Source organism: Apis dorsata, unplaced genomic scaffold (genome assembly GCF_000469605.1).
Source record: "Apis dorsata unplaced genomic scaffold, Apis dorsata 1.3 scaffold_330, whole genome shotgun sequence".
Lineage (NCBI taxonomy): Eukaryota > Metazoa > Arthropoda > Insecta > Hymenoptera > Apidae > Apis > Apis dorsata.
This window is the reverse complement of record NW_006263598.1, coordinates 94871-102451: the sequence shown is the minus strand read 5'-3', so window position 1 is coordinate 102451 and position 7581 is coordinate 94871. Positions and strand designations below refer to the sequence as shown.

Sequence of the window (7581 nt, the reverse complement as noted above, 5' to 3'; positions counted from 1 at the left end):
AAAAAAAAAAAAAAAAAAGAAAAGGAAGAAAAACCGTTAAATGCTTCGCGAACTGGTTTCGCGAGCAAACGTAATGGAAAATTGAATGAAGGTATCCACTTTTATCTCTTTTATTCTTCTTGGAACAACTAAAGTCTGGAAGAATTCGAGCGATTCGATTAATTCAATAATTATTAGGAAGGCACGTTTAAAAGAATTGATGGGAGCGGATAATCGGTTCGATAATATTATACAGAAGGTTATTTCGTTATTTAAAATGTATATCTCTATATTGTAACAAATTCGATTGAAATAATGAAAGTATGTTGACGCGTTATGAGAAATGACAGCAATGAAATTGTTGAAGTCGTCGAATATGGAGCGACGTTTTACGAATTGTGATGAATTAAAAATTCGTTTTACTAAATATATATATATATATATATATAATATATCTATAACTTCTATATAATGTATCTACATTTTTTTACCAATCTCCAATTATTTTTTAGATTTTATATATATATATAAGAATTTCGTAAGAATTGAATGCCAATTAACTTACAAAATTGCGAAAAATCCTTTCTTCGAAAATGTACATCCTCGAAAGAAAAAAATTCCACGACGCACACGTTTGCGTCACTACGCTCGAGCATGTTAACACATATTTCGTTTCTGAGAAAGTTTCTGAGAACTGGAATAATCCAGAATGGAATACACGAATTTCACGAAGCAATGCCGTTTCAATATTAATTCTCTGAAACGAAACCTCCTCTCGATACACGTTCCTCTCCAACAATAATCCGATCTACGTCCTCGCATATATATATATATATATATTTCATCCTTTTACACAAGAAATAAACCCAACGAGCCATTAAATGTATCATAATATCCAAACAATACCAGAGCCGCGGTGATTCGAAGGATTGTAAACTTTATGAGATACACGAATAACCTCTGGGCCATCCTCCATCCGTCGTTTCGTTTAAAATCGAAAGAACTGACTATTAATGGGCCACATGACCATAGCGTAGCAACAATATGATAGCGCTAGTAAAATGGCGATGGGCAAAACGGGTCGAGGATCGCGCTCCATCCTCCGACGTAACCCAATGTTCCCTCGGCCGTAAAATTTACGAGTACTCGTGGTACTTTCTTGCACCGACCTACGCCATGATGTACGGCGGACACGATGACACGTCGCGGTATTACGAGCAACGTATGTTAAACGCCCAAGAATCGACCGAATAGCGTCCGTCAGCTGTCTATCGGAGAAGGAGCGTGTCCAAAGCGCGTTAGAACTCCTTAGTATATCCGGCCGTTTCACGCGAGTGAAACAAACGAGACGAGACGGAGAGAGAGAGAGAGAGAGAGAGAACGAACGAATGATCGACACACGAAATCCATTATCATACGATCGAATCTTTCCGATCACGTCCCATCGACGCTGGAAACAGCCGACATTTACGACTGGTTAAACATATTGTAATGTCTGGCTGCGGACAAATGCAAATCTGGGCTTCCTGTTTCCAGGAACGGCACCGATATCCGCGAAGCATGGGAATCTTCGATAAAGAATTCCTCGTTGCTGACACAAACCCTCTCGTGATTTCCACGCACGCCTTTCGCTGGAATTTCCCTTCTTCCTTTTTTTTTTTTTTTGCGGAAAAGGATGCTGCAAAACAGGAAATAATATCTTAATTCTATTTATAAGATAGAAAAAGTGCGTGTACCTGTTCTATTCGAGATAATTTATCGCTTAACTGCGTTGTTTCGAAAGGGACTGTGAAAAGAAGAATTGCGAGTAACGTTACATGTAAAGATAATTTTTCAATTTACAATTCTGAAACGAAAAAGGATACATAGATTATGCAATAATATCTGTTTATTTGAAAAATGTTATTTGTTAATTTATTAATTCGAAACTGTTAATTATTAACTCTCAAATAAATCAAAAGAAAAGGATGCTGCAAAACAGGAAATAATATCTTAATTTTATTCATAAGATAGAAAAAGTGCGTGTACCTGTTCCATTCGAAATAATTTAACTTTCGAAAGGAACTGTAAAAGGAAAAATTGCGAGTAACATTACGCGTAAAGATTAAGATAATTTTTCAATTTACAATTCTGATGAAAAATTTATTAATTCGAAACTATTAATTATTAATTCTCGAATCAACCAAAAGTTTCGAAGACCATGATTTAAGAATTTCAGATTTCGAGATTACACGAATGATATGAAAATCGATAACTATAGATTCGATATATAAAAATCCCAATTATCTTTGTCTAAAATATGATGATATTACATTATATACATCGGCTAAAATAAATTTCATCAGCTCTAATCTTACACCGCTATTCCTCGATGCTAAAAGCGTGCCACAAACAGATTAAGATTAAGAACAGATAAGAAACATTGTTCCAATCTTTAAAGGAATCACGGCGAAGGGAACGCCTGAAGATAGAATTAGTGGTCGTTGAAAATAGAGAAAAAGAGAGGAGGAAAGAGAGAACCACATCGTTATTCCAACACTTTCCCCCATCGATCTATCTAATACCTTCCAGTTAACCGATCTTACATCTCGCTTCTACGGCTCCTTTCCGTAACGCCTCGGAATACCGCATGAAAGACAAGCGAGCTCTCTGTTTACGATCGTTCGGAACGGCAAGATAGAGATAGCCACCTCGAAGCACAATCCAAGCCCGGCTCCCCGGTCACGGGTCTACGAACATTTCGTTAACGCGTTATCTCGCGTGGCCCATCGATTTCTTCGTCTCCGAGTGGAGAGAATCGAAATAACGCGAGGTGCTTCTTGGGAGAGATGAATGAAGCTATCTAACATTATGCAATAAGGCCATGATCAAAGTAATTAAAGTTCGATCTTTCAAGATATTGGATTCATCTAAATCGATATCGAAAAAATATCAATATGATTTACTTTCTAGAAAATTTTTTGGATAATAAAAATGGAATGTGAATCAATCACAAATAACGAGAAGATAAATTTGTAAAGTTTTTAACAACAAGATGATAAATGTTTTTATCAAAGTTACAATGGAATGAAACGAAATTAAATTAAATTAAGTTTTATCACATACGATATTGCTAATAATAAAACATTCCTTTCTATTTCTTATATTTAGAACTTGTAATCTCGTTTCATATATGAAATATCTTTGATCCTAGTCTAGAATCAGAGATCACAATTGTTGCTATTGCAAAAATTGAATCCAATAAACTAGAAATCTACGGAACCATAACCGTAAAGACAGACGAAATAATAAAATGGAAAGTAAAATCTAAGAGGCAGAGCAAAGTGCCTCTTAAGAATCGAAGGAACCAGACATCTCTCGCCCATTCCCGTTCAAAGAGTGAATCAAGAGCGATTAATATCTGCTTGGCCACGAATGGCGGATGTCCGTTTTCGCCTTTGGGCGTCAATGTAGAAACCGTTCGAACGATATTTACGATCGTTCCGCCCGCGGCACCGACGAGTTCGACTTGCTTTCTTACTCACAATGTAATAAGCCGCGTTTCAGCCCGGTGTACGCGCGTTTACGAGGCGTCGTCGGCCAAGTTTTACCTCGTAAACGTGGGCGGCACCACGTGGAGAGCTGATCCGTGGACACGAATTTACGCCCATTGTTCGACCATCTCGCCACTTTTCTTTTTCCTCCTCGCCGCGCATTGTGACGCGCTTTTCCTATTCGTCCTTAAAACTGTATACGGCTGAAATCGTTCTCGAGCATAGGGTAACATTGATTCGTGACGATTTTTCTTCCACTTCAAGGCTGTTTTACATAATTTCAGCTTATTCAACCCTCGTACTATCCATCACTAAAATGATATTTTGCATGTAGAGTAATGCACATAAAGTGATTATATTCTGATTACAGATTGGAGGTAAAAGTGGAGCAGATAATTCATTCAAATTTCTCTTTCTAAAAATGCGAGGTATTACTGTAAATTATTTTTATACGCTGATCTAAAATTTTATTTTCTTTTCTGAAACAGAAATATTAATCTCTTAAGAAATTAAGGGAAAAAAGGAAAAGGAATTAAATAATTTTCATATAATTTCATATTCTTGAAAAGTTGTTAATTTTAGATCAATAAAGAAGTTTTTAATGATATTATTTGTAACAATTTTATATCAATAATATATTAGTTATATTTATTTTCAATTTTTTTACTTCATGAATATAATATAAGAAATAGTAAAAGATTCCAGAAAATAGATAATTGACCAAATATGTCAGACATTGCTAAGCTTTATTTAATACAAGAGAGTACATGCATTTAACAATGCATGATCCAAAGTCGAAATCCACAACAAACAGGAATATAGTTGAATATTGCAACGTGAAGGTTAAGACAAATCAGAGTAATCTACCTACCTAGTTCAAGTTAAATCCACCTCCTAAGTAAATCAATAATTTCGTAGAATACTACTTGCCATAGTTTCACAACTGTTCAGCTTCTACAATTCCACTAATTCCACTCTAAGTACAACCAATATTACCCTTAGAATTAGACAATTTATCTTTCATGTAAATCATAAGATATACACTCCATCCTGTACATTATACGAAGAGTATTAATATATTTGAGGAACACGTTTAGAGGTAATTTAAGTCTGCCATTTTAGAGAGATAGAATTAACATGAGATAGCTCTTACTTACCTGTCACATTTATTTAATAATATTATTTAATAATACAGATTTAAATTGCTCACAATTCAATAAATAATTTTTAACACCTGAAATTTTCATGTACCAATTGTTTTGCTCTCTAAACACTATGTTCTATGAACACATTAACATATTATTTATCTACACACCTGAAATTTTCATATACCAATTGTTTTGATTTCTAAAGATTATGTTCTATGAACACATTACCTTCTGTTTACATATTTATACATATTATTTACCTACATACCTAAAATTTTCATATATCAATTGTTTTGATTCCTAAAGATTATATTCTATGAATACATTACCTTCTGTTTATATATTTATACGTATTATTTACCCACTCTAAATACATCACATCTACACAAATCATGAAACATCCATATACAAATTCCTCCATATACCAGAGAAAAGAAGAAGAAGAAAAAGAAACGAGAAACAGTGAAAGTACCTCACTGCATCGTAACGATAGCGAGGCTCGACGGATAACGCAAATCTGGAAGGGTTTACCCTTGCCGCAGGCATGGGAGGGCGGTCATTCCCTTAATCTGATCGCTTAGCCCCGGTTATTATGCTATTACAGCGTATGACTTGACGGGTTCGAAGGCAATTATCGGCAGTTAGATTTCCAGCGCTGGCACCGTTCTGGACAATGGCCGGTGAAAGGCGAAGGTTCGATCGATATCGCTGCCAATGCGAGAGCCACGTTACAGCCGCAACCTGGTTGCCGCTGTTGTTGTTCCCGCTGCTTTCCGGTGTGCCTATTGCTGCCGGCTCGCTGGTCGGCTCGCTGCTGCAGTTGCTGATGCTGACGCTGCTTAATCGCTATAAGCACCGTTGTATAACCTCTCTCCCCTCTCTCTCTCTCCTATCTCACCTCGTTCCCTATTATTTCGTCTCGTTCCTCTCTCTCTCGTCGTTCGATTGCCAAGGCCTCGAGCGGATCGACGATCAAGATGAACCGACCAGAGGAGATCTTTCGCTGAATGCGCGGCACCCGTTTAAACCCCTTTAAGAAGATAAACAGTGGAACGGCAAGCTAGGGAGGGTAGATCGTTCGATAGGGATCGACGGCTAGATCAATACATCGGGCCTCGAATTATATAATCGGCCGCTGATGTAATTTGTTCCGCGGATGAGCTTTATGCGATCAACCGCTTCTGTAATTACGGTGCTTTTAGTGCTAGGAAGAGAGAGAGAGAGAGAGGAAGAGAGAGAGAGATACGTACCTTTTTCGTAGATACGTTCCTCCTTCGAGAATCCTCAACGTGAAAGAAGGGAGACAGTGATGGATTTCGAAAATTACTACTGGTGGACTTAAGTGTAGAAGCTTAGAATAATTGATCTTCGGAATACTTACTTACTATTCTGCTGCCTAATTCGTAATAGGCAAATCTAACAAATTATGTGGCGATTTGTACGCAATTTGAAACTAATCGTATATATCCAATACACTCATTTTCATTCACTCTTTTCCATCGAAGGTTTCAAAGGAGATTATCCTTCTCTCCGGTGGGCCTCCTATGACCGATAAGAGCGGCATTAAAGGGCGATCCAGTGCACGTGGCTTTAGAAATCTTCTTCCAAAGACCATCATCGATTTCAATTCTGCCATTCGCTTTCCATTCGAATCTATCGCTTGAAAAATCGCCGTTCCCAGTGCCCTTACGCCGATTCCCAGCAGGAATAATTAAAGATATCTTGCAAAGGAGTATTCGTGCAAGGATATTGTTACTCGTGATATTAGCTGCCTCTATTCTCTCTCTGTCTCTCGGTCGTTATCATAATACTATCAGTGAACGGTCATGATTCTCCGGATGCCCCCTGCAGGCCGCTTACACGCCTCGATCGGGTTTATCCGTGGCAACAACCGAGCCGCTATCTTTACACGTGTAGATTGAACACGCCGTAACGATCGACCCTGCCACCCCTTCAGGGAGGTCTGCACTCCTGCTAGGAAGTTTCGATCTCGCGGGTGCATCCTCGTGATCAAGAAATAAGAAACCGTTTAACGATGCTTAATGTTCGTATTGACCATGATCTAAGATATGCAGATATGTAGATCCAGAGAATTTTACGAATATTCGTACACTAAACGACGTTTGACATTTCAACGATCTCGCCTTGGATGGATGGATGGAAAGAGTTCTGTCCTCTCTTTCGTCCTCTCTTCGTCAATCGAGGAAGAAGAAATTCTAGGCAGGTTCTCTTACGAACCTACCCAATTACAAAATCCTTTTATCCTACAAGTTTGTCCACGAGTTTCATTCCAAGAACCTACGACTTCATCTCGCGGTCATTCATTTTCCATTCATTCCTTCCTCGATTCCTCTACCATCGAGGCTCTCAAACGTCAAACGTGGGATCTGTAAATACGAAATCGTGCTCGACATTTTCGTAGGAGTAGAGAGGGGAGGGGGTGGCGAGTTGTCTCGTCTCTTCGAGACTCGAGCAAGAGAGAATAAATTGCGTTTCAGCGGCGCGCTTGTTCTCCGCCGATTCTCAACGGCGACCGGAAGTCGGACGGTAATGGGGAAGGGGGGGGGGGCCGGAGAAGAGAGCAGCGCACTTGGCGCAATAAAACTTATCTCTCGAGGAGGGCACCGCGTGCCTCCCTCCCCTTCTTGTACACCGAGGCCATCTTAACTACCAGACAGGACATTCACACCGACCCGATACAATCGCCTCCTTCTTCCTCACCTTAAAGTGACCGCCTCTCCTCTTTATATTCTCTCTCTCTCTCCTCCTCCCTCCTTTCTGTTATCCCACGCGCGTCATTTCTCATCGTGGAGTGGATGCTGGCGCCTCGGCCAAGATGAAATTTGTCAATACGCCACGCGGTGATAATTACTCGCGTCGACGCGATAAGCCGAGTTGGCTGGCTGGTTCCGCTTCTAATT

General features: G+C 39.1%; 1 long non-coding RNA gene across 7 annotated transcripts in view; it reads right to left on the bottom strand.

Moving 5' to 3' along the window:
- The window catches only part of LOC116185919, a 25914-nt gene that overhangs the window by 1514 nt on the left and 16819 nt on the right, over positions 1-7581 (bottom strand). Inside the window, exons 3-4 of one of the 7 annotated variants that reach the window (XR_004150816.1) lie at positions 5559-5986; positions 5019-5506 (exon numbers count right to left, since the gene is read on the bottom strand). The exons of 1 other annotated variant lie outside the window; for it this stretch is intronic. This is a non-coding gene — a long non-coding RNA (uncharacterized LOC116185919). Of the gene's footprint in view, positions 1-5018; positions 5987-6865; positions 7048-7581 lie in introns of those variants that run through there. 5 more of the 7 variants (XR_004150817.1, XR_004150818.1, XR_004150815.1 and 2 more) reach the window with 5 other exon arrangements.